This window comes from Eulemur rufifrons, chromosome 10 (genome assembly GCF_041146395.1).
Source record: "Eulemur rufifrons isolate Redbay chromosome 10, OSU_ERuf_1, whole genome shotgun sequence".
NCBI lineage: Eukaryota > Metazoa > Chordata > Mammalia > Primates > Lemuridae > Eulemur > Eulemur rufifrons.
Window position 1 is genome coordinate 31032535 of NC_090992.1, and position 26437 is coordinate 31058971.

The window sequence follows — 26437 nt, forward strand, 5'->3', positions numbered from 1 at the left end:
CGAACCAGCGTCTGTCTGGCTCTTAATCCCCACATTCCACAGCATCAGCCACAGATAACCCAAAACCTACCGGGGCCAGGAAAATGCCATCGGCTCTTTGCACCTCCCACATTTTCCAGCATATAATGCCGAGGCTAATGTGCAGGCAGGCTGGTGGCCAGGCGGGGATGGGGACATCCGCGTGGGCACTGAGCATTTGCAGACTCACCAGCCTCCAGCCCGGCCATTTGTCCACCACAGTGGTTACAATGCCGTCACTGCCATCAGCACACCACAACCACCGCTGGGTCATTTTTAAATCATTGCACAGATGCAAAGCTTTTTCACAGGCGTTGCTTTGGTGTCACATGACAATTTAGAAAAGTAGAGTGGGGATTTCTTCCTCCTTTCTCAGAAGAGGAAAGTGGGCTTCCTAGAAGATAAGTGACTTCCCAAGAAGCACACGAGGAGGCAATGTCTGAGATGAACTTGGGGCCCACATCCTCTGCCTCCCTGCCCGGGGCTGCATCTGCTCCTCCATGCTCTCAACTTTCCAGGTCAACCAGCACTGGATGGGCCTTTGGGACAACAATGACCATTTTTGAGAGTTTACTCGATGCCAGGTATTGTACTCAGCACTTCACATATTATCTCATTTAACCACCTCGACATCCCCAGAAATTAAGCACTGCACCTGTTTTCATTTCACAGACTAGAGACACAGCGGCTCAGAAATGTCAGGTATCATGTCCAGGGTCACTGCACCAGAAGCGGCAGAGCTGGCATTCAAACCAAGCTCTGTGTGCCCCAGAGCCTGGGGCCTAAACTGTGCTGTGCAGCTCTGTCTGGGAGACTGTCACAGGCAGTTCCTGGAGGGGACAGGAGGCAGACACATCAAACAGTGTGTGTGCCTGACAGGTTATGGCATGCTTATGATAACAGAAGGACAAACAAACTTCTAAGGGAGCCCACAAGAGGGAAGCTGTTACAAACGTCCGGGCAGAAAGCCAGGAGTCTCAGCAAGGGACCTACCTGGGAACAGAGGGAGGTGACAGATATGGCGGAGAAGGCCTTGTGAGACCTTGGTCAAGTGTCTTGCTCTCTCTGGACCTCAATTTATCCGGCTGTTAAGAAAAGTCCCTGGAATATCTCCAAAACCCACTCCATCCCTAAAGACCCTTGCACCCTGGGAAAACAACAGCAATGCCTGGTGACGGCCTGGCTATGAGCCCCGGGGACTCTGAAATGTCCTTGGCCGTCCTGGAACAGCTCAACTGCTTGGAAACAGGCTTGGAGAAGCACAGGGCTTGGCTGGCATGCCTGGGCACCAGTGAAGTGTGGGTCCTGAGAGGGCCACATTCCGCCCATTGTCAACCTCTCCATGGCTCCACTGGAGCAAGCACCACCCAGCCTGGACCCAGCCCAGGAACCGAGGTCACGCCAAGTGCCCAAGGGAATGCCACTCCAGGCCCTGCCCCGCCCCGCCCCGCCAGCCCTGTCCAGAGCCCTACATGCAACTTAAGTCCACTCAGTGTCACCCACCCCGCACCAAGCCCTCACTCCCAATTCCCTAAAGGCCGGCCACTGGGATATAGAGATGAGGAGTCCTGTAGGAGACCTTCAGGAAAATGACCAGCCCCATTCCCGAGGGACCTGTGCAGGACAGAGGCTGCCCATGCCAAGGCAATGAGGACCTCGGCTGGGGAAGGGGAGAGAGTCCATTACAGCAGCCCTCAGCTCTCGTCTGGAAGGCAGAGGGGCTCAGGGACTTGCTGAAAGAACTCAGCCCAGGTCTCCATGCTCACGGCTGCCCCATCAAACCACATGCCTAATATGCTCCTGTGCAATGACATGCCACCCACTGGGCAAGGCCCCCTAATATGCTCCTGTGCAATGACATGCCACCCACTGGGCAAGGCCCCCTAACCCGACCGACTACCCGGGTCACTGTGACAGCCTCTGTTTTAACCGGGCGTGCTATGCGCCAAGACCTTTGCTAAGTGCGTTATGGACATTTTCTCATTTAACCCTCACAGTAAACCTGTGAGGCAGCTACTATAATTGTCCCGTTTTTACAGATGAGAAACTGAGGCTCAGGGAGGTTACGTCACTTGCCCAGAGTCTCACAGCCAAGCAGCAGAGCGAGGATTCGCACCCACGCTTGCCTGACTCCAACAGCCTCCTCAAATGCTCCCTGTCACCCTTTGAACCCTGGAGCCGGCCCAACACTTCTACGCACAGGAGGGGAAACTAAGGCACAGAGCTCTCTCTGTTGGCAGCAGAGCCAGGATAAGGCCTGAGGCCTCCAGCCTCCCTTCCGTTCCTTCTGCCCCGGAAGGAACTCCCGCCCACAAGACATGCCAGGCAGCAGGGCTGGGACGGGACCTCCACTGTGACAATGGAGACTCAGAATCTTCCTTCTCTGTCCAGAAGGAAGAGGAAGCAGGGGGAGGTCTGCAGAGAGGGTCAAGGACGTAAAGGGACCAGGACACATTTGCTCTTACAGAACAGACTCCCAGCGTTGGGGAGGAGCCTCCGGGCCCCCCCAACACACCCCTGCAGGAATAGCCCCGGCAGCAACAGGAAGCAGCAGGACCCCAGACCCATGTGTCCCAAACCACCAGTGTAGGTCCCAACCTAACACAGCTGACCCGAAATCTCAATTTCTCTCCCCAAACCTGCCTGCCCTGCAGCCTTCCCTGTCTCGGTAAATAGCAACACTGTCCTCAGGCCAGAAACCTTATTCTCCTCACACCCCATATCTAATCCATCAGCAAATCCTATCAGCTCATCCTGCAAAATAAATCCAGAACCCGACCCTGGGTTGCCTTCCACCGTCCCTGCCCCTGACCAGCCTGTCCTCTCTCGTGGCGTGACGGCAGCAGCCTCCTGGCCGGCTGTCCCACGCCCACCCTTGCCACCCTCTGCACGGTGGCCTCACAGTCTCTCTCAAATGTATGTCGGAACAAGTCAGTCCTCAGACCCAAGCCCTCCAACAGCCTCCCTATCACTCGGACTTAGAAAACAAAGTCCTCTCGGTGGGCCAAAGGCCTAACCCATCTGCCGCCAGCCCTCGGGCCCCATCTCTGACCTCAGTGACTTACCTTCCAGCCAGCCACCCCCGCCTCCTGGCTATGCCTCACACGCCCCCACCCCACACCCTCCTGCTGCAAAGCCTCTGCAGGCTGCGCCCTCCGCCTAGAAAGCTCTTCCCAGATCCCCCGGCTCCCCGCCTCCCACCTGGAGTCTGCGGCCCCTCACCAGGGACCATCCCTGACCACCTGACGTGGCAGGGCCACTCCCTCAAATCACACTCTCTACCCCCGATCCAGCTTTATTTTTCTTCCAGGCCCGTCTCAGCACCTGAGGAACAGACACATCTGTGGGTTTGCTGGTCCCCCCCCACCACCACTAGAATGTCAGCCCCCCCACGCCCAACAGGGACCTGGTCTGTTTCGCTCCCCGCCGTGTCCTAGCACCTACAGAAGGGCCGGGACCAAAGTGATGTTCAATAAAGATCGCTGAAGGAGGGACTATGTCCTCCCTCGTCTGAACACACCTTTGGTCTCTGGAGATCAGGGTTACCTGGGCTGATAGGATGCTCCACCTGGGCCTGCTGAAACCAGAGGGTTTCACAAGACCAGCTCTCAGCCAGGTCCCCAGTCCTGTGCTGGGACAAATACTGTTGGGACCAATGGACAGGACTTTACATTTGTCCCTGTCTGGTGCCTTTGCCCATCCTTTTGGCCACGGGGGGAGAACTTCTGGGTGCTGACACCTGGGCCACCAGAGAGAACATGAACTGGGCTGCCACCGCCCTCCCTGACAGCCCACCAGTGTGGCCGGGGCCTGGCATCTGCCCATGGCTGCGTGCCCCGTGCTCCCAGCAAGAGGACGCAGAGGAGGGAGGCCGTGCCACGCCTGCCCTTCTCCTGTGGTCAGCAGGGGGCCCTCAGAAGGAAGCTTTGTTCTCAGAATAAAGAGCATGAAGCCCAGTGCCAGGCGGAAGCGGGCACAGAGGCAGCTGGCCCATCAGAGACAGTTTAAGGAAAAACAGAAAGAGAGATGGAGGATGTTTGAGTGGCAATTTGCACACCCAACTGGTTTCATGCCTCCAGGGTGGCTGTGACCATGGTTCACTTTTCCAGGCTCTAACTAGGTGGTCACAGACAATCAGACTGTCCACAGCTGGCCCTGTGGAGGGAGGTGGGGCCAGAGGAGCATGGCCTGGCCTGGAATCAGGGGACCTGGGGTCCTAGAACGACTTTCCATGTGCTCATGTGTGACCTCAGGAGACTCTCCTCCCTCTATGTACCTCAGTTTACCCAGCTGTAAACAGCTTGTTCAGGCCCACCCTCGCCGTCTCAGCCTACCGGCCACAGGACCACACAGCAGGGGAGCCCCTAAGCCTGTAGCCAGGTCACTGAGCCACCCAGGCCAGGCCTCCCCTGTGGGCCTGATACTGGGGCACAGCCCCTGCCCACTTCGACCCGGGCTTCCCGCCCACCCTGTGCCCTGGATCAGAGCACTCCTCTCCCAAGCTGTTACCCACTGTGAATGTGAAACGCCTCTGGGCCTGGCCGGGTGGGGGCCAGGACTGGGAGCACCCCCCCCAGATACTGGCACCTGCCCTGATCCCCTCTGTTATCCTCTCCAAGGATGGCTCACAAGGCCCTCAGCCCAACAATCAGGAGGAGCCCAGCATGTTAGCACGGAGGGCGAAAGGAAGCCCAGAGAGAGAAAGGGGCACGTTGATGTCACCCGGCACAACGTCACCCAGGTCGTCCTGACCAGCCCTGGGCTCTGTGCACTAAGACAGGGTCCTCAAGGCATGGTCTACTGCCCCCCCCCCCCACTGATTCTGAATCTTCTGGGGAGCGGGAGGCTATACCCTAGACTGAAGGAATGGGAGGCAGGGAGGGGGGAACGGGACAGAGATCAGCACGTGTTTGTTGCAAGCTTCCCAGGCTTTTCTTGTACCCAGAACCATTGCGACCTCTCAGCTAAGATCTCTAGGAGGAGCACCTTAGCAGGCCTTGAGGGACAGTTAAGATTTCAATTAAAAGAGCCAAACAAACCTTGAATGGTCAGACAGCTAGACAAAGGAGCTGACAGACAAGGTAACATACTCCAGGAGGAGAAGCGGCTGAGAAAGGCCCGCGGACAGGAAGCCCAGACCAGCGAGCATCTGAACTGATCCACACCCCCCGCCCCCCGACACACAGGTCTGGACCTGGCAGTCTCTGACGGCTGCCGAGCCCAGTCCCCCCCTCCCCAAACTCCTCCAAGCCCCCTGTGAGAGTGAAACCTGGGGACAGCTGAAATGCTCCTCTCCTGTTACACTGCAGTGTGGGGACAACAACTTTCAGGCACTGTTTATCCGCAGCTTAAGAAGCTGCCTGGGTCAGTGGTTAAGCAGCCAGAGCTTATCGGCGGGGAGGATGCCGGGGCCACAGGGCAGGCTGATCCAGAGGCCTCTAGTAAATGGAACCGTCACAGCTGGCAGGGACAGACCGCTGCCACGCCTTCCTTCACACAGGAAGCACTTATTATGCTCCTGCTCAGTACACAGCCCTGAGCCTATGTACAATGCTTCCAGGTACACATAAGTGAGTCAGCCTCCAGCCCCCACTGCCCTCAAAGAGCCCACAAAGGAAAACACAGAAGAGAAAGTAGTCCACACCTTAAGGACAGGGCTGCCAACTCAGATGCCTCTGGGGACCTGAAAGACCATGTAAGTGTACGAAGTGGCTGGCTGGGGATGGGGCAAAGTGGAGCTTAAGTGCCTCATCTCCAGCAGTGGCCACTGGAGAAGATAGGCTCAAGGTTTTCCTATCTTCCAATTTTTGAAGTAAAGCCAGAAGTCTGTATTTTTATGTAAAACCTCCCATTGGCAACCAGCTCGATATCTGGCATGGGCCAAACAAAATCTGCCCACAGGGCAGAGGTGGCCTGCCAGTTTGTGACCTCTGTTTTCTTAAAAGGATCAGAGAACACACTGTGGAGCTCAGTAGAGGCCAGCTTCCCTGCAGCTGAGGCACCAGAGAGGGCTTCCTGGGAGAGGAGGCATTGGTGCTGCGCTGCAAGCGTGGGTGGGGAGTGGGGTGTACCACTGCAACCACAGGGGCCATGGCGGGAGCCTCCTGGCCCTACCACCTGGCAGACTGGACCGAGAGCCCAAGCTTTCTAGATGGCCTGCCTTTCCCTCCAAAAAGGAGGCAAAAAGGCAGCAGCTCTGTTCTGTCCCCAGGTGGCGCAAGGAGGGACTGTCAGCCCAGCAAACCTCCGGACTAAATCGACTCAATCAATCAGAGGCAGAATGGCTGGGGTCCGATTTCCTCCCTGGAGCTTGAGGAACGGGTCAGCTAACAACAGCTCCATGGGCAGGAGGGAGGGCAAGAGACAAGGGAGGGACAAAGGAGGCTGAGAATCCTGCCTGGCCAGGCGGGCTGGTTACATAACCCTGCCTCAGGACAAAGCCAGGGAGGGCCTGGACTAGGGAGTCCCAGAATGCAGAAAGGGCTCTCCTCCGTCCCCGTCCCCGTCCCTGGCCCATCCCTGCTCTCCAACCAACCTCGTCCTGCAGCTCCCGGAAAGCCCAAGGCAGAGTGCAGAGCCAGGGGTGAGGACTAAGACCCCACGATAAGGCATTTGCAGGACCACACAGCAAATGAGTGGCAGAGCTAGAACCAATAATAATAGAAAGCTCTTACCAAGTGATTACTTTGTACCGGGCACTGAGATAAGTCCTTTACGCACATTATCTTATCTAAAAGTCTAACTATAACCCCACGAGATAAACATTATTATTGCCATTTTACAGATGCGGACATTGAAGCACAGGCAGAGTAACTTACCCAAGGTAAGTGGAGGAGCTGGCTTAGAAGCCACCAGCGGGTCTCCGAGACCACACCCCAAACCTCGATGCCACACTGCCACCAGGCTACTTTCTGCTTGCACCTCACTGCCAGTCTCTCAAGCCTGCAGCGCGTGCAGCCCCCTGTCAGCACTCGCAGGGACACCCCGTCTTCTGACAACCTGATGGAACCGGCAGACTCTTTCTTCAGAAAAAGCAAGCACAGAAATGCCTACTAAATGTTGCACCTGACTTCAGGCCCACAGACCCCTGCACTGGTGGGAAAGCACAGGTCAAGATCGCGGGACACTTAAGAGACAGGAGGTGGTGGGGGAAAAGACTCTCCCAGGCCCTCTGGCCCCCTTATTTCTGCAACCTCGGAGCCCAAACCCACAGCAGCCTTCATCCACGGGCGTGGGCATGAATCGAGGCTTAGGGCCTAGTCATCCCTTCAGGGCTGGGAGAACAGAATGAATCACGACACACAATGGCCTGCGCCTCTGTACCCACTGGGTGTGACTCACAGCTCCCAGCTGCTCGGCAGACGACGCACAGCTGGGCCCGGCATCTGGATGTGGGTGGCATCACCAAGCGCACCATCTCAGCCTTTTCCCCACCGGTGGGCCCACCTTGCTGGAGACCAGGCCGGGCCTTATCCCAACCCCAGCAGCAGCGTGCGTTTCCAAAGGGGACGCCTCCGTAGCCCCTGCCCAGCCTCCACGCCAGCGGGGGCCCTGGGGGTGCTAAGTCAAATTGAACAGCCCCTGCCAAGGCACGGGAAGACCACAGCCCTCTGCTGCCTCGCTGTGTGAGCTCAAACAGGCCTTCTCACCTCGCAGCCTCCACTTCACCAACTGTACAATGGGAGATTACCCGACCAAGTTCTTCCCAGCTCCAAAGCCCCGAGTCTATAAACGGCCCCCGACAAAACGCACAAAGCTCTGGGATCCTGCTCTCAGGAAGTTACATAAACATCCTTTAGAGAAACAAAAGTCAAACCTAAAGCCTCTATTTTTTTTTTTTTTTTTTTTGTTTAAGGATATCAAGAAGCCCTTTTTATAGTCCAACTTCCCCCATCCCACTTCCATTGTTCCAAATATCCTCTCAGGACCTAGAAAATACATTTGGTTTCCGCCTGGGGTCTGGGCTTCTTGGTGTTCTTCCTCTTGAAGCTGTCCCACCCCTTCTTGGCAGCCTTCGCCCAGCGCACCCCCATCTCTGCCCCCAGAATTGCTCTCGGCCACCCTGAGGGCCACGGCTACGCAGCCTGCCAAAGACGGGGTGGGGCAGAATAGTTTTTGAGAAACAAACCTACCCTGGTCAGAACAGAGACAATTCTGGGTTCTGGTCTCACCGTAACTCCGACACTCTGTGGCCGTGGGCGTGTCCCTGCTCCTCTCTGGGCCTCAGTGCCCTAACTGGGAAATGAAGAGTTTCCTACATTGTGTCAGGGAGGCCCTTGGCCTCCTGTGCAGTAGCTTGGGGACACTGAGGCAGGAAAGAACAGCAGAGTGGACTGCGGGCTCTGATCTTGAACCTCACACCCCCTCCTGCTAGAACCAAAGGAGATTCACTTTTCTGTCTCTGATTTGATCTCTTGCCCTAGCTATGGGACCTTGAACCCACCACTGAATCTCTTTTTTTTTTCCTTTTACAGAGTCTCACTCTTTTCCCCGGGCAAGTGCCGTGGCATCAGCCTAGCTCACAGCAACCTCAAACTCCTGGGCTCAAGTGATCCTCCTGCCTCAGCTCCCCGAGTAGCTGGGACTACAGGCGCTCGCCACCATGCCTGGCTGATTTTTCTATTTTTAGTAGAGATGGGGTCTCGCTCTTGCTCAGGCTGGTCTTGAACTCCTGACCTCCTGCCTCAGCCTCCCAGAGTGCTAGGATTACAGGCGTGAGCCACCGCGCTGGCCTGAATCTCTTTGAGCCTTGGATGGCCCATCCACAAAACAGGAGAATAACAATGCCTGCAGTGGAGGCACCAACTTGGAGGCTGGAGCCCTAACCACCCCAAAACAATCCCATCAGCCCTCCCCCAAGCCTAATTCACGCATTTGATGAGTATATGTTTGGGGACATCTCTAGAAAACCAACCTAAGTTGTGCCTGCTATACAAGCCCTCCAAGACAATTCCCCTCTGCCCTTCTTCCAATGAGATCATGTTTCTAGGTACCCTATAGAAGTCCTAGATCGACCTCCTTATAGCTGCATGGCCTTGGTATTTCATCTATCAAATGGGGACAGTAACAGTGCCTACCTTATAGGATTGCTCTGAGGATTACTCCAGACAGGGTGGCAAGGAAGGGCCTAGTAAGCATTTACATGCTGTCAATAAATGTGAGCGGTGAGTATAACCGTCATCATGGAAATTATTTAGATGCTTAAAAACCGCTGGACTGTGGACAGCTAAGGCCCCTCAACCCTCTCAGACCACACCTGGCCATTGTACTCGCACACGCGTGCACTGGCACACACACACACCCCCCAGCACACCATTCTCTAAGGCAGGGCCCTCACTCTCTGCCTGGCCCCATCCTGACCCCAGCCCCAGAACAGAGCTGGTGTGTTCCCAGAACCCATCCTTGCCACCCACAAAACTTCCCTCACTTTTTTTTTTTTTTTTTTTTTCTTTTTTTTTTTTTTGAGACAGAGTCTCACTCTGTTGCCCTGGATAGAGTGAGTGCCGTGGCGTCAGCCTAGCTCACAGCAACCTCAAACTCCTGGGCTTAAGCGATCCTACTGCCTCAGCCTCCCGAGTAGCTGGGACTACAGGCATGTGCCACCATGCCCGGCTAATTTTTTGTATATATATATTTTAGTTGTCCATATAATTTCTTTCTATTTTTAGTAGAGACGGGGTCTCGCTCTTGCTCAGGCTGGTCTCGAACTCCTGACCTCCAGCGATCCACCCGTCTCGGCCTCCCAGAGTGCTAGGATTACAGGCGTGAGCCACCGCGCCCGGCCCTTCCCTCACTTTTTAGGACCCCAATCCTTCCTTCCTCAAGTTGCCCCAGCAACGTCTCCTGAAATCATGGTGGGGTTCTGTTGTTATCCATCACTGTGTCACAAGATTGTTTCCCCCGGGGCTGTTACAAGACAGTGGCTCCTTGGAGATAGGGCAGAGAGAAACTGGGCTTTCCTCGGGGTCCCCCACATCTGCTGGGTGTCTGAATATGCTGAAAACAGGAGAGCCTCAGGAAAGAGGCATCAGGTTTTTTTTTTAATGCCCTAACCCAGCATTTCTCAAACTTTAGCAAGCATCAGAATCACCTGGAGGGCTTCTTAAAACAGACTGCTGAATCCCACCCCACCAGAGCATGTGATTCAGTAGGTCCAGGACACAGCGAAGTTGCACTTCGACCAAGTTCCCAGGTAATGCTGATGCTACTGGTCCAGAACTCAACTTTTAGAAGCACTGAGTCAACCTGCAGCTGAAGCAGGTAGAGCTTCTGTGAACAGATGATGCTTAGACTCCTATCAAAGCAGGAGCAGGAGTTGCCCAGGTGCAAGGCAGGAGGGAACACAGGCAGAGGGCACAGCATGAGTGAAGGCTCTGCTATGACAACATTCATTTTTCCTCACCTGGCCTCTGCCTGGGCAGGTAGCATTTGCAAGGCCGGTGGTGTAAGCGAGAGGCGGCTGGTGCTAGGCAGTGACTACAGCAAACCTAACGCCACCCAGGACCTGCCCAGACAAGCCAATCTGTGGCCGGCCTGGGGAGGACGAGAATCCACGCCCTCCCTTACAGAGCCAGACCTCAGGTCTGAACGAGGCCAGAATCCACCAGACGTCTTAATCACACGAGCTGCTGTTCCCACCTCCAGAAACAGGGCGATCAGTCCCTCCAGACACAGCCCCTTCCACCCTGGCTTGCTCTGATTTTGTCTAAGTTTCCCCATTCCACTGAATTGAAGTTAGTCTCCCCCGACCCATCCACCCACTGGATTCACCTCCCAGTGCCTCACAGAGCAAGGCCACTTCCTCTGGCCAGAGCAGCCCCTCAGAGAGCAGCAGACCCTGACTGCAATCCCTGAGTCTAAATTTCTCCAGGCGGATCCTCCCACCTCCCTGTGCCTTCGTTGCCACGCTGCTAAAAGGGGAGAATCAGCAGGCCTATCTCCTACTGCTGTTGAGAGTCAAATGAGCTCCTTATCAATAATATCAACTACAACAATAACCATAACTAAGATGAATTGGGCTCATAGTTAAGCATCTTCCCTGCATTATCCTTTTATATCTTGTGAGATGACGACAATTATTATCCACTTGTACAGATGAAGAACTAAACAGCTGGCCAGAGGTCACACAAGTAGGAAGTTGCCCAGCAGGGATTTGAACCCAGACCATCTGGCTCCAGAGCCTAACTCCCAAGCTTTGCTCTGTCTGAATCTCCTAGTCACCTGTCCCAAGACCGAGCCCTGTCACCTCTCCCTGCCACCATCCTCTCTCCCTTCCCAGGGAACAGGGATGCTGGGTGAGAGGTCCCCCAAAACTCCGGCCCATGCAGTCTAGAGTATGGGTCCCTGGGTATAAAGGCAGCTCTAGGGCCATCAGCCCAAAGGGGCCTTCCAGCCAGCCCAACTTATCTGGTACATGCTTTAGACACCCTTCAACATGGTCACCAGGGAGGAGACTGAGCCTGTGAAACTTCAGCACCTTGACCTTGATGACAGGAGGGAAGAGGAAAAACAGAGGTGTAACAAACAGAGGAAATCCCGTCGGGCTTCCTAGATGAGACCAGCAGCTCCCGCACGCCATGCAAATGGCCCTTTCTCTCCAGGCCTCAGTTTCCTCATCTGTTCAAGCCATCTCAGGTCACCAGGCAGAAAGTTCAGAAACAAATTTTGGGGATTCTTCTCTCGTCTCTAAAAGGACAGATCACCTCCTAGCTATAAACAATATTCATAACCATTGTTATCTTTAAACAGCTTCTACTTACTGGGCTCTTAACTATGTCAAGCACTTCTTTGCTCAACCTCCCTGCCAAAACAGAACTATCATTATCTCCATCGTGCCAATGAGGAAACTGACATTCAGAGAGATTTAGGTCATGTGCCCTAGATCACACAGCTAATGGCGGCAGAACTGGGATCTGAACCCAGGGCTTTTGACTCCATTCGGCAATGCTGCCCACCCCACTGGAAATGGGCCACATGTAGTCCCTGCCTCCAGGGCACGGAGCCTAGAAGAGATGAGCTGTGTCTTTAAGGAACCACAGTTCAAAGCCAGGAGTGGAAGGGCTCCGTGGGAGGTCCAGATGACAGGTTTTGCACATGTGAAGGAGGGTGTGTGCAGTGCCAGCTCTGGGGAATTAGAAATGGCTGCATGGAAGAGGTGACCCTGGAACTGGGCATTGGCAGGGGAGGGTTTGGGGTGGGTGAGGGGAAGTGACTGGGGTGCAGCATCCCCGCCATGAGCAGAGATGGAGGCAGGAAGGGCCGGGGGCATAGCCAGGGAGGAGGAAAGAGGCAGGTCCTGCCTGAGGGGTGGGAGGGAACGGGAGATGGGGCACTGCAGTCACACGGCAGGCACCCCCTCACCTTGCCCTCAAATAAGCAAACGCTCACTCGCCACGCACATCTTCAAATCAGATTAATAAGGCAGGTAGGAATAAAAAGGGCCAGCAGGCAACTTAGCACAAACTCTCCTCCATCTAGATAAGAGCTCTGATGGCAGACTGGCTTTAGCCCTGAGGTCACGTGGTCCAAGACCTCTGCCCCAGAAACATCCACTCCTTCCACCGAGCTCCAAAGAGCTCCAAACCTCCAAGACGGAAGCCGATGGGCAGAGTTTTGAAAGAGCCCCACAGGCGGAGAAAGCAGCTTTGCTGGTGACTCCCAGAGATCAGGAGACCCTCCTTTAACCTCCACTGCGGGGAAGGAGGGGAACAACCTTGCCATGGCACCCCCATGCCCTGGCCTGCTCCTCACCTTCAAATTCACAGCCCACCAGCCCTTTTCCCCAACCCCTACTGATTCAGCCTGATTCATGATTCAGCCTTATTTCCTCACAGTTGACAAAGAGAGACTGACCCCATTTCACAGACATGGAAATGCAAGCAGAAGGTTCAAGTTCCCTGTGCAACCACAGTCCCCAGCAGCCCAGGCTCTGGCCACTGCCCCAGACATCCCCGAGGGGCCCCTCAAAGGCCAGCTGGACTGAGTGTATTCCAAAGGGCAAGGACTCTCCCAGGCAGAGCTCTGCACGCCAGGCAGCATGAACTTCCCAAGATGCGCAGGAATGACAGTGTAAGAGCTATGAGAAAAGCAGGGGATGAAAGCAGGCCAGGCACCACCCAAAAGCTGAGATTCCGGGTGAAAAGGGAACTGAGAACAGTCACCCAGGCCTGACCCTGCTGGTACATCCTCCTGCAAGCGCTACAACCCTCCAGTCTCTTTGCATACCTTCAGCCTCCTCCCTAGCAGCTTACTCCCCTGTTAGCTTCCCTGGAGCGGTCACCCTTGTTGCTGTCTCCGCCCTTAGGAGCCCCACAGGACAGGACTAAAGCCCTCTGTCCATAGAGCGCCTTTCAGGGATTTGAAAGCAGTCATACTGCCCCTTAAGTGTCCTTCCCCAAACCTCAGACCACCTGTGATGGCCCCAATCCCCAAGATAGTTACAAAGTCCTGCAGCCTCCCCATCCTTGCCTCTCAATCCTACGGCTTGAGTCAAACTTTGGTCAGCTCTCTGCTGGACCGTGATAAGCAGCGTCTCTGGGCTGGTCTCAACCTGCCCGTCTTGCCACCATTTTTGGCTAAATGACTCCCAGGAGAAGCAACACAACAGGGCAGAAACAGTTCAGGCCTGGGTTCAAACTGCAGCTCTGTGAGTGATTCCACCCTCTGATCCTCCACTTCCCCATCTGAAAATGGGACAGGGGTTAGCAGTGGCAGCAGCAGCAGCAGCAGCTACTTTGCAGGGTATTGTGAGATTTCAATGGAGTGTCTGTAAAGAGCCTGGCACAGTGCCTGACACAAGGCACAGTAACAGGCATCGCGTCAACGAGCTACTTACAACCCTCTGTCCTCTCTATCAGCTACAGAATAAAATCCAAACTCCCGAGCAGGACACTGCAGGCTCCCCACGACCCAGTCTAATCTCTCAGTGCCCCCCTCCCACCGCCTCCATCCTCGCAAACACTTCCTCCTCTAGGAAGCCGTGCTGACATTAACAGCCAGAGAGCTTTTCCCTCCACTGACCTTCCAAAGCCCATTTATCACTGGTCACGTCCTGCCTCTCCACCATCACTTGGGTCGTCTTCCCTCCCCCATCAGACCAGCAGCCTCTCCAGGCAGAATCCAGCAGCACCTCTCCCCATTTCATGTCCCCTGTCACCCCTGGCCACAGACATTTTCCATACATATTTAACAAATTACCCCAACATTCCATTTCAAGTAAAGAATGTCCAAGTGCTCCAAACAGTCCAGATATTTCAAGCCATACCCCAAACCAAATTCCAAGCCAGTAGAAGTCGGCCCAGTCTCAAGAGACTTGCAGGCCTGGCTTTGGTCCCAAGGCCTGGAAGTGTGGCCAAAGCATGGTCAAGGGGGTCCAAAATCCAGGGCAGAGAAAGCTTCGGGCTGCTGAGACCACAGCCCATTCCTAAGTTGTTGAGATGCAGAGTTCAAATCCTTGATTTCAAAATCTTGACCACATCCTCAACTTGTGATTGCAAAACTGTTCCTTGCATACCTCTCTGTGACAGGAGGCTCACTATCCATCTTCTCTTGCAGGCCTCTTCTCCTGCTCTGATCACAATGACAAGGAGAGTCCGACCACATAACAAGGAACAGCCCCATCCCTCAGGAACCCTCTCAGCCTTCCAGCCCCTCCATTCAATACTTGGCTTTTCTGAGTCCCCTCAATGTCCAGCTAAGTAGTGGAATTTCCACTCTTGTTCTTACAAGGCGATGGTGAACTGTCAGCCCAGGAGGGCCCCCTTTTCCCTGGGCCCAGAAAAGCCTACAAACCCTGCAAATCCCAGACACGGTGCTGGAACAGCCCTCAGAGCATTAGGGCTATAGGCTATAATGCACAAACTCTCCTCCCCCAAGAACTTCTGTCATTGTCTACTCCCACCCACCACTCTCTTCCTCGGCCCTAGGTTTTAAGGTGTCATTAATTAAATAGCTGTACACCTGACTTCCGTGTGAAAAAATGATAATAATAATTAAATAGCAATTTGTTTTCCATTTTTAAAGTAATTAAGGCCTCCAATCACAGCCTGATGAGTAATCAAAAGATGTCACCCCCACCAAAAGGTTGGGCCGGCCCACGGTGTGAAAGCCAGCGGAAGTCTGGGCCACCACATACATTCACACCGGAGGTATTTACTGAGGGCCTACAGGGTGCCCGACACTGTGCAAGCTGGACTCAGGAACCTGTACACACATGTTCTCCGTTAGGATTCTGCAATCCTGGCACTGATCAAAGTCCAGCCTCCATTACTATCCTGAAGGGCGTCTGGGGCTGAGGCATCTAGACCCACCCATTAGTTAGCAATGAGGACCCTGCCAATGGCCAAGTCACATAAGAGCCCCCCTGGGGTATAAATCCCTTGGCTTTAGAACTCTCATCTGCCCAAAGGCTCCACTTCTCAGCCCTACCTCTGCCCCCTGCTGATGTGAAAGTGCCCTGGTCTGAATGGAAATGAAAGGTTCTGCCATCCCTGGGTGCTAGGGAGAGGCATGTTGACAAAGCCACCAGCTGTCCCCAGTCAGAGCCAGGAGACGGGCTCCTCCCTGCACCACCCGCACTGGGAGAACGTTCCTGCCACGGACCCAGCCAGCAACAGGACTTGGACCATCACGGAGCTCCAGGCCCAGGCTCACACTGACCTCCCCTCCTGCTCCAGCTGCCCACACTCACAAGAGCCGGGGCACAAGACCTCACCTAGAACAAGCACAGGGCAGAAGGGAGCATCACCTGGGGGTAAGGGGCATGGGGGAGAGGGGCAGATGTCCATATAATCACAACTGAAAATGAAACCATGACTAGGTCACAGCAAGTCCTTGCAGAGACCTGAGGCTGAGACACAGGCTGGAAGAGGGAGGTCAAATCTCAGCTCCACCACTTCCTACCATTGTGATCTTTACCATTCTGTGCCTCAGTTTCCCCTCTGTAAAATGTGATTAACAGTAATGTCCCAGCCTGAGCAAGAGGGAGATCCTGCCTCTATAAAAAATAGAAAAATTATCCAGGCATGGTGGCACTTGCCTGTGGTCCCAGCTACTCTAGGAGTTTAAGGCAGGAGAATTGCTTGAGCCCAGGAGTTTGAGGTTGCAGTGAGCTATGATGATGCCACTGCACTCTAGCTGGGGCAACAGAACAAGACCCTGTCTCAAAAAAAAAAAAAAAAAAAAAAGTGATGTCGGAGAATTAAGTGAGATAATGTATGTAAAGCCATTAATTAGCCCAGTGCCTGGCACATAGTAAACATGCAATAGATACCTGTTGAATACAAGCAAGCCACTATTTGCTGAGGCACCACAGACTAGTCTCATCCTCACTCTGGCAAATACTGTATTTTCCCCATTTTACAGGTGAAGAAACTGAGGCTAGGGGAAGGTAAGGAACCAGCTTAAGGTCACACAGCTGGGAAGTGACAAACACTTGAGACTGTCTGAGCCTCAGACCAGGGGACAAGACAGTCCCAGGCCATTCTGAATGTTCTCCTGGGGCGGGAGGGGGACAACGGGGCGTGCAGGAGGTGGGGCTCTATCCCCTGAGCCTGGCTGGCACAGCTCCTGACACGCAGAAGTGATCGAATCCGGGAAAGAGCCAGGTGGCCTGTCCCCAGATTCCTGGCCGGTCCCAGAGCCCACCCGTCCCACCGGCGCCCCTTCCTCACCCCGGTCCCAGGGCGTTAAAGAGCAGCTTTAAAGGGGGGACTCCTTGCTCTGGAGAACCTAGGGAGGAGGGGAGTTAGAGACCAGGCCGCTCAGAACCCGGAGAAAACCGGTCCGGCCGCCTTACCCTTCCGGAAGCCAGGACCCGGCCTCTAACCCCCTCCCACACTAGACAAAAGTTTCCCCTGTTCGGGAGCGGGGGAGGGGGAGGGGGCATTCCTCGTGAGTGACATTATCCGTGACCTACAGCTGCCGCGCTGCCCTCGCCTGCACCCCGGCCTGCCCCGGCCCCGCGCGGCCCCCCACCCTTTGTCCTCCCGCCCCCGCGCGCGGGGCCCCGCAGACTCCACCCGCCCGCCCGGCGCCCGCCCGTACCAAACTTGCGCCGGCGGCCGCTCGGGCCCCGCGCGGCCTGCACGCCCGGCTCGGGCCCCGCCGGCTCGGCGACAGGGGACTGGCAGGCCCCGGCCCTCCCGGCCTCTTACCTGCTGCGGCTGGGGCGTCACCCGGGAAAGGGGCGCTCCCGGCGAGGAGCGGGACGCCTGGGTCCCCCGGGCAGTGCGTGCGCCTCTGGGCTCTGGCCCCGGCCGGGGTTAACCCCTTCGCGGCCGCTGCCGCCGCTCCCACCCCCGCCCCACGCCGCAGCCGCGGCCGCCCGCTCCGCCTCCCGCTCGCTCTCCTCCCCCGCCCCTCCCTCCCGGTGCCCAGCCCCCAGTCCCGGCCCCGCGCCGCGCCGGGGCAGCCCGCTGCCGCCCCCACGTCCCGGGTGGGGAGGGGGTCTCCCCGAACACTAGAAGTTGGGGCGCGCTGTCTCGCCCCTCCGGCCTGCGGGGCACAGAGGGGCGTACCCGCGCGCCCAGGGCCCCCCGACCGGTCTCCCCTTACCCTCGTGCCCGCGCCTACCTCCCCGAGCCGTGGCCGCTGGGAGCGGGGTTCGATCCCGTGATGGCGCGTGGGTGCGGGCCGGAGATGGGCTCCAGAGGCCGGGGCGGCCGGCGGGCGCGTGGCGAGCGCCCCGGGGCGTGGGCCGGGGAGGGACCGGGCGCTGCTATCGGGGCTGGATTTCTCGGCTTCCACCCTGATTCTCCCTCGGCTCTCCCGACCGATTCGGTGCTGCTCGGCGACCACGTGACGCGGGCTGCCTTTGACCCCAGTCTCCGAGCGGGTAGGGGGCGGGGGCCGGAGGGGGTGTCAGATGCAGGACCCACAAGGGCCCTGGGCAGCTGCCGGGCGTCCCCGAGGCTGTGACCCCGGGGAAACAAAGCCTGGGGGAAGCCAACAAGTTATTCGGGGTCAGCAAAGAAACAGCGCTGGGGGTTGAGAGAAGCAGCTGAGAGAACGTGGGAGACAAAGACCCTCGCCCGCTGCGCCTCGTGGGGCCCGGGAGGCGCCCTGGCTGGGCCAGAGAGGACCTCGGGGCCCTGCCACCACTGGGCTTGTGACAACCCTCCAAGGCCTCCTGGGACTGTCCCCTACCCCCAACCAGTTCTCTGCCGGAGTGACTCCTCCTGGGCAGACCCTCCCCACCGCACACACACCTTTGCCCTCACTCTCAAAAACCCATTTATTTCCTTTATTGTGATTATCTGGTTCATTTACTGGTTTCATTGTTTGCTAGAATGTCATCTCCCCCAACAAGTTATTCCCAGCTGAATCCCCCAGCCTGGTACATAACAGGCAGATAAAGAGGTAGATGACCTTGTGCAAATCTCTTCTCCCACTGAGCCTGTTTCCCCCTTCATGTGTTATTCCAACCAGCCCAAGGACCCTGCACATTAGGCAAGATTACAGTGGTCGTCCCCATTAAACAGGTGGGAACAATGAGAGCCAGAGACATGAGATGATTTGGGGGAGTCACACGTAGCTGAGAGCCCTAGCTGGCACTCAGATGCAACTGCTCCCAGCCCAGGGCTTTCTGGCACCCAGGAGCCAGCCTGTAAAAGGACAGACTGGGGTGCAAGTAGTGAATCCCTTAAGGACCTTGCTAATGATGCAGATCACCAGGCCCGTCCCCTGGAGACCCTGATTCTGCAGGTCTGGGGTAAAGCTGGGGCAAATTTGAAAGACAGGGGATTGATGAATTCCTAAAGACCTTCAGGGTCTCGAGATTATCCAACCATTGAAACAAAGCTCACAAAATACATCAGCAACCAGAGCAAAGAAAAAGAACATAGAGAAGCTAAGCTAGACACATGAAGGGCAGACTCATCCTGTTTCCTGCAAAGGGTGACCTCCTTGTGCTGGGGGAAAGGGGTTTTCTGTCAGCCTGCTCAGGTCTCAGAGGGGGAAATAAGTTGAGGCCTGAACAGGGGGACAGGCAGGGGGATGGGACCAGAATTCTGACTCCCATATGTGCCACATGACACCTTTGGATGGGTGATAGTCAGATAAGACTGAACCTCATGGTGGTGGCCTCAAGCCCAAACTGCAGGCCACATACAAAGATAGGCTTGTGACATCCTTAGTACCTACTCCAGTCACCCCACCAGTTTGGCAAGGGGACTCAGCATAGACCAGCAAATTCTCCTCGGTGATCTGTGTTCCTGTGGTTAGCAATCTAAAGTCCTTGGAGATGGTCTGGGTCTTGGACAGGTTAAACAAGTCCCTAGAATCTTACTCGGGCTAATCTCTGCTTTAGAAGGTCCGTTCCATCTGCATGAGGCCCTGTGAGCACCTCCTCTGTGCCAGGCGCTGTGCTCCTGGCAAGGGAGATGCAGAGTTGAAAAAGACATGCTCTTGCACTCTCAGGAAATGTCCATGCTTGTTTGGAGGTCACCTCCTTGTGTCCAGAGGCCGGTGGAGCTGAGTGCTACCAGGGAGGTACAGGGCAATGCTACGGCTCTGAGGGAGGAAGAGAGGAGCAAATGCAGAAAGTTAGAGGAAAGCAGCCTTTGAGCAGGATCAGGAAGAATGGGTGACATTGGGGTGGAGAGATAGACATTCTCAGCACGGGAACAACCCGTGCAAGGGCCACGTGGGAAAGGCTCAGGAAAAAGCAGAGTGTTGCATGGGGAGGGGGGAGAGGGGAGGCAGGAAGGAAAGAATGAGCAAGAAAACTGGAGAGGAGACTCAGGAGCAGATGATGGGTGACCTTGTGTGTAATAAGGTCCATGGACTAGACCTCGTCCTGAGGGTCTGGTGCAGTGAGAAGGCTGCAAGCAAGTGAAGGAGATGACAAGAGTCACCTACGGGAGCATGGAGGGGAGGGGAGGGGTTGGAAGCAAGGAGGTCAATCCGATCAGGGGGCCACCCTCCTGCCCCAGCTGAGCGAGAGCTGGCGGCTCACCAGTGGAGCTGCAGATCCAAAGCAGGCTGACCCTCAGCATTTGGGGACAGCCTGTGAGTTGGGGTAACTCCATATCTCTGATAGCTTTTACTACCCAAGTCTTCAAAGTTGCTGTTCAGTGAACTGGGCCCAGAGCCTTCCAGCTGTCTGTCACCCGCCTGAAGAGCCTATAAGGAGGTGAAGCTCAGGCCCCACCCAAGGAGTTGGCCACCATAGGTCTAGGTGAAGCATAGGACCTACATTGCTAACCACACCTCTGGGAGGTTCTGAGTAAGACCACCCTTGAGATGCCCTGCTCCTCCCTCCCCTTGGGAACTTCTTGCCCAGAGCCCCCCCAACCCCAGGTGGCCCCCACTGCCCACTTGACAGTCCCCCTTGGCTGCCCCAAGGTCAGCTCCAAGTCAGCAAGTCAAAACTGAACTCACCAACCTGCTTCTCCCCCTCCTCCTGTGTGTCCAGTCCAGAAATCTGACACTACCCCCCGTCCCTACATCGCATCCATGAGCCAGTCGCATTGGTCCTGCCTACAGTTTTTTTCTCTAACCCAACCCTTTTTCTTCCTCATCACTACCCTAGTCCAAGCCACCCTGCACCCTGAGTGTCTCTTCCCTGACCCGTGTTAACGGCGTCTTCACTGTACTCTCTCCCTCCCTTCTTGCCTCTGATGCAACCTCATAGTGCCCAACTCCTACTCAAAACCAATGGCTTCCCCTTGCTCTCAGGATAAGTTCTCTGCCTTGCTGGCCAGGCTCATGGCTTCTTTGTCCTAAATGGCATATGTCACCTTCCCCCGGGTTTGAATCCTGGCTCTGCCACACATAAAACTATGTGACCTTGGGCCAGTTTTCTTTTCTTTTTTTTTTTTTTTTTTGGAGACAGGGTCTCACTCTGTCACCCAGGTGTGCCAGTGCAACAATATGATCACAGCTCACTGTAACCTCTAACTTCCAGACTCAAGCGATCCTCTCACCTCAGCCTCCCGAATAGCTGGGACTACAGGTGCATGCCACCATACCTGGCTCATTTTTTCTATTTTTAGGAAAGACAGGGTCTCACTCTTGCTCGGGCTCCTGACCTCAAGTGATCCTCCCACCTCGGCCTCCCAGATGCTAAGGTTACAAGCATGAGCTACTGCCACCGCCACCGCCACCTAATCTTTAAATTTTTTGTAGAGTCAGGGTCTCACTGTGTTGCCCAGGCTGGTCTCAAACTCCTGGGCTCAAGGGATCCTCCCTCCTAGGCCTCTCAAAGTGCTGGAATTACAGGTGTGAGCCACCACGCCTAACCCAGACCAGTTTTTCAACCTTTCTGTGCTCAGTGTCCTCATCTGTAAAGGTGGATAATGATAGCATGTACCTCCTAGGGCTTCTGTGAGAATTAAATGAGTTAAATATGTAAAGCCTTTAGTGTGACATCTGTCTCATGATAAGCACTATATAGTCATTCCTCCTGGGGGAGGAGGGGGGATGGTTCCAGGACCTCCTGTGGATACCAAAGTGAGTGGATGCCCGAGACCCTCATATGAAATGGCATATTATTTGCATATAACCTGGGTATATCTGCCCATGTATACGTTAAATCATCTCTAGGTTACTTATAATACCTAATACAATGTAAATGTTATCTAAATAGTTGCTATGCTGTATTGTTTAGGGAATAATAACCCCAAAAAAGTCTGTGCATGTTTAGTACAGACACAACTTTTTTCCAAATATTTTCGGTCCATGATTGGTTGAACCCACAGACGCAGAACACGTGGATACAGAGGGCTGACCGTATAAATGTTAGTTAAGTGATCCAGTAGGATCCTTTAGGTCTCAGGTTAAACTTCATTTCCTCCTGGGCTTTCCCGCAGCCCCTAATCCAGCCCAGGCCTCCGGGTATACACTTGATGTCCCTGTCTTCATCACACTCGTAGTTACATTCTCTCCCTCTAGAGTGTGAGCTCTGTGCGGGCAGGACTGCGTGTGTCTCATAGATTCACCACAAAACAGAGGACATTGTCTACCTAACAAAATGCCCATCCATGGTACTTCATTCATTCATTCACTTGACATTTATCCTGGTTGGGGAGGCGAAGTGGGGGACACAGAAAAGAAGACGTGTAGCCCCTGAGCTCAGCGGGGCAGGGCAGACAGACTTGTAAATACACAGGAAGAGACAATACAATGTAACCGTGTTGTTTTAATGGTCTGTAACAATTTTGTTTCCCAGGAGGCTAGGGTGGGTCTTTGGAACAATGAAAGTGAAAAGTTAACTGAAAACAAACTGTTGCCTACTTTAGGCTGCGACATCAATTCCCAGCAGGGCCGTCCTTAGGGCAGGAAGAGTAGGTCCTGTCCCAAGGCCATTCAGGTCGCCCCCTCTTTCTCTGCCTGGAGACCTCCTATTCAGCCTTCAAGGTCCCACTTCCGTAGCACTTCCTCTGGGAAAGCTTCCTGCTCCTGCGAGAGGTCAGTATGGCCCCAGTCGCCGCTCTACTGGTTCCCTGGGAATATAGTGGGATTTGTCAAGGACAGTCCAAATTTCATGTCATTTGCTTCTTTAAAAAAATAAAAGGTGATTCAATGAATGTGTAACTACATGTGATTTCATGTTTGGACTTCAGTGGAGGCAGAAAATAGCCTCTGTCAGACCATGTGACCTAATTTGTGGTTTGGAGAACATGTCCACCATAATTATAGCATTGACCACATGGTGTAACAGTTTCCTCTCTCTCTCTCTCTCTCTCTCTCTCTCACACACACACACACACACACACACACTGAACTCTTCAAGGATAAGGACTATTTGCTTCCTGGCAGACCTTGATATCTGTTAAACAAATGAGGGAGAAAACCTGTAAAATGGGCAGGTTTCCCACGCCTGAGATGAACAATGGATATAAGATGTTCTGGAAACCAAAGACTGTCTGAGACAGGGGAAGGAGGCAATTAACAGCAATTATTACTCTGCTGCATGCCACCTGCTCTCTTCTGGTTGTTACTCAGCTCCCAGAGAGCATGCAGCTCAGAGAGGTGAAGCAATTTCCCTAAGGTCACACAGACAGGAGGCAAAAGAGGTTTCAAATCCAGGTCCACCCAACCAAAAGACTAAGTTCTTCTGGCCACCCTACCTCCTGGTGCCCTAGGGCCACCACTGCCCACCCCCAACCAGCCAATACCACCTGGGCTCTGTGCCTCTTTTCCTCACTTCCATGGGCTTCCCTCCCACCCTTTTCTTCTACACACCACTTTCACCAATGCTGCTGCTGTTTGAGGAACATTTCCAGCTGGTTCCCAAAGCAGTCTCATCTTGAGGACCAAGCTTTCTGTTTCAGACAGAGCCTAAGGATGCATGTTATGGCCAGACTGTCCCTCTCTCCCAGGGTTAACTAGCAAAATCCTCTCACAGGTAGTTCTTTTTCTGGATCTTTTGTTTGTTTGTCTGTTTGTTTAGAGACAAGATCTCACTCTGTCACCTGGGCTAGAGTACAGTGGCACGATCATAGCCCACAACATCCTCAAACTCCTGGGCTCAAGCAATCCTCCTGCCTCAGCCTCCCGAGTAGCTGGGACTACAGGCACAGGCCACCTAAATTGCTCAGCTAAATTTTTTTAATTTTTAATTTTTTGTAGAGATGGGGGTCCCACTCTCTTGCCCAGACTGGTCTTGAACTCCTGGATCCTCCCACCTCAGCCTCCCAAAGTGCTGGGATTACAAGCATGAGCCACCTCACCCAGCCACTTTTTCTGGTTTTTAGAAAGCATTTTCCCATTCTGTACACCAATTCCTGTGGCCCCACAGTGGCTCTGAGAGATAGATACAGTGGAGATTTTTTTCACTCCCATTTTACATGAGAGTAAATGAAGGTTTGGCCAACATGCAGGAGATCCTCTCAGCCTGCGAAAGAGCTAAGCTGCAGCTAAACTGGGATCTTCAGTCCCCAGAGGTTTTAAACTTGACTAAGAGAACTGGGATGGAGGGTGAAAAAGATCTGCAAAACCCTCACACTGGAAAGATAATGGTTTCTGCAAACAAATGTAAATTGGTTAATTTCCCCCTTACCCTCTTCATTGAAGTGACAAAAGAAAAACACTCCCAAGCACAAGTGGTCCTTAAATGACCCTTATCAGCAGTAGGCTCAAAGTCCCCTGAGGGTAAGGCCAGGTGGACGCGGAGGGCCCAGTCCAGGCCTGGGCAGCAGAGTGCTTGGCTCAGTGTGGTCAGGGCAGGCGGGAGGTACAAGGGCCATCCCAGAATGCTCTTTCCCACGCTGTTCCTCGTCCACTCCTCCACCATCTGACTTCCTCATTCTACCATCTGACTCCCTCATTCTGCCAGTCTCTTCACTTTAGAGCTAACACTGCTAACATCACTCAAATCAAAAGATTAGATTAACCAAAAAAGCAGGCAGGATTCCTCCACATCAATCCCATCTGTCATTCTCGCTCCTCCTCATCACTGCTGCAGAGTAGGGGTGGGGCAGGCAGCACGAAAAGAAACCGAGGCTGAGAAGTTAAGTGGCTGGCTCAGGGGCCTGGTGCCTCCACAGAAGAATCTGGAAAGGCTCCCACTGAACGAAGCAAGAAGGGATGGTGGAGGTCACCTGGTCTGGACGTTGCCATCCAGTTCTCCCTGGTCCCCACGGCTGCATACACACACACTCCCCACCCATAGTGTTTGTCTGCAGTATTCTCCTGGCCCCTGTTGGCATCTGGGTTTGGTCAAGGCCAGACACCATTCCTGGGTCCTCGTAGATGTACCAGCACGGGAGTGGGGCAGTGCTGACCCCACGGGAAGTCGGCTCTGGGACTGGCATGGCGGCCAGCCCCTGTCTGGGCCTCTCTGCTCCAACAGGCATGGACATGATCATCATTCCAAGGCCCTCTCTTCACTCCGACCTGTCTGGGCCGGGTCTGTGCTGAGACAGAGCTGGGCTGGGGGCAGGAAGAGTGAGGGAAATGGCAGGGACACCCCCTGTACACACGAAGCCCACAGTCACACTCACACTTAGACTCTGCACGAACCACACACACCCCCACCAACATCCCCACAACCCCCCTCCATCCAGCGCTGGACTCTGGGTCAGACTGTCTTGTATTGGAATCCAGGGTCAGCCCTTGCTGTCATTTAACGTGGCTTCAATTGTTTATTTGTAGAATGAAGATAACAGCACTTAGCTCATAGGGTTGCTGAGAGGATTAAATGAGATACTAGGAAACGGCCTGGCTGAGCAGCATGCCTGGCCTAGCTGTAGCTGCTGTTGCTTTTACCCACGCTCCCTGCCCTCACCGCTTCACAACACCAGCACCCGCTTTCCTGCAGCTCCACTCTTATCTCCTCCAGGAAGCCTTCCTGACCTCTAGTCTCCCTCCTCTGTGCAGAGGCCTCTGAGTGAGTCATTGCCACTCAGTGCTGCCTTGGAATTCCTGACTCTGTAGGTGAGAAAGCCTCTTCCTTCTTCCTCTCCAGAGTCTCTTAGAATTGAAAAAAAGTGTTTTTCAGGCAGACTTAGGGCTCCTTAAATCAATCTCCTGATTCCTGTGCCACTTCTCACCCCAGCACCTGTAGACACTCACCGCACCTCTGCCCCGACCTGGGAACAGGCAGGGCCTAGAAACCAGGAGGTGCAGGCCAGACACCCGGATGGGGAGACAAGATAATCTATCAGTAAAACTGGCAGAGGCTGGAAGGACCCCTGCTCCACGGCTGGGGTCCCAGGAACAGTTCTGCTCAGGGATGGGGAAGCAGAGAGGGTTGTCAGGAGTTGAAGGTCCCAGTGGGGTCCCTGAAGCCCACTTGTAGGGACCAGTGTCAAGGTAGGCCCTGCAGCCTGTAGGAGAGTTGCTGGGAGAGGAAGGGGCAGGATCCAGACTCCCGTCCCCCTGGGCAGGAGAGTGCAGACCTGCCCTGGGAGGCCCTGGGAGGTGCTGAGGGACCCCATCGTGGGAGCGGAAGAAGCTGCTGCGGGAAGCAGGTCCCACGCAACATCGGGACACCCTCACTAACCATTGAAAAAGCCTAGTGGCCTTGTCGGGGGTGAGTGCTCCACTTGGCAAAAGGCAGAGGCTGGGTCAGCGCTGGTCAGGGTGGGCCAGAAGGATCCCTGCTTTGGATGGGAGATGGATCAGGACTCTTGTCAAACAAATTCTTTCAGGCTCTGGGAGTTAGTGTCTAAAATTCAAAGTCATTCAATCCTGGGTTTCAGCACCAAAATAATAATAATAATAAATAAAAATAAAAAAGTAAAATTCAAAGTCAGTGATCTAAAGATCTGGAAATCTGGTTCTAAAATTTTGTCACTTTAAATTTCTGAAATGTGATAATTTCATGATCCTGAGATTTTAAAATATGATTCTGAGGTTCTAGAACTGCTCTGTCCATTAGAAATACAACGTGAGCCACATAGGAGCTTTTACATTTTCCAGTAGCCACATTTTAAAAAGTAAAAAGAAGCGGGTGAAATTATTTTTAGAAATATAT

General features: G+C 54.3%; 1 protein-coding gene across 2 annotated transcripts in view; it reads right to left on the reverse strand.

Moving 5' to 3' along the window:
* Positions 1-17757, reverse strand: part of NDST1 (N-deacetylase and N-sulfotransferase 1) — a 59300-nt gene extending 41543 nt beyond the window's left edge. The window contains exon 1 of one of the 2 annotated variants that reach the window (XM_069483921.1): positions 17590-17757. The gene's annotated coding sequence lies outside the window, so the exon portion shown is untranslated. Of the gene's footprint in view, positions 1-17171; positions 17290-17589 lie in introns of those variants that run through there. The other variant, XM_069483922.1, reaches the window with a different exon arrangement.
* Between the last annotated feature and the right edge of the window lie 8680 nt (positions 17758-26437).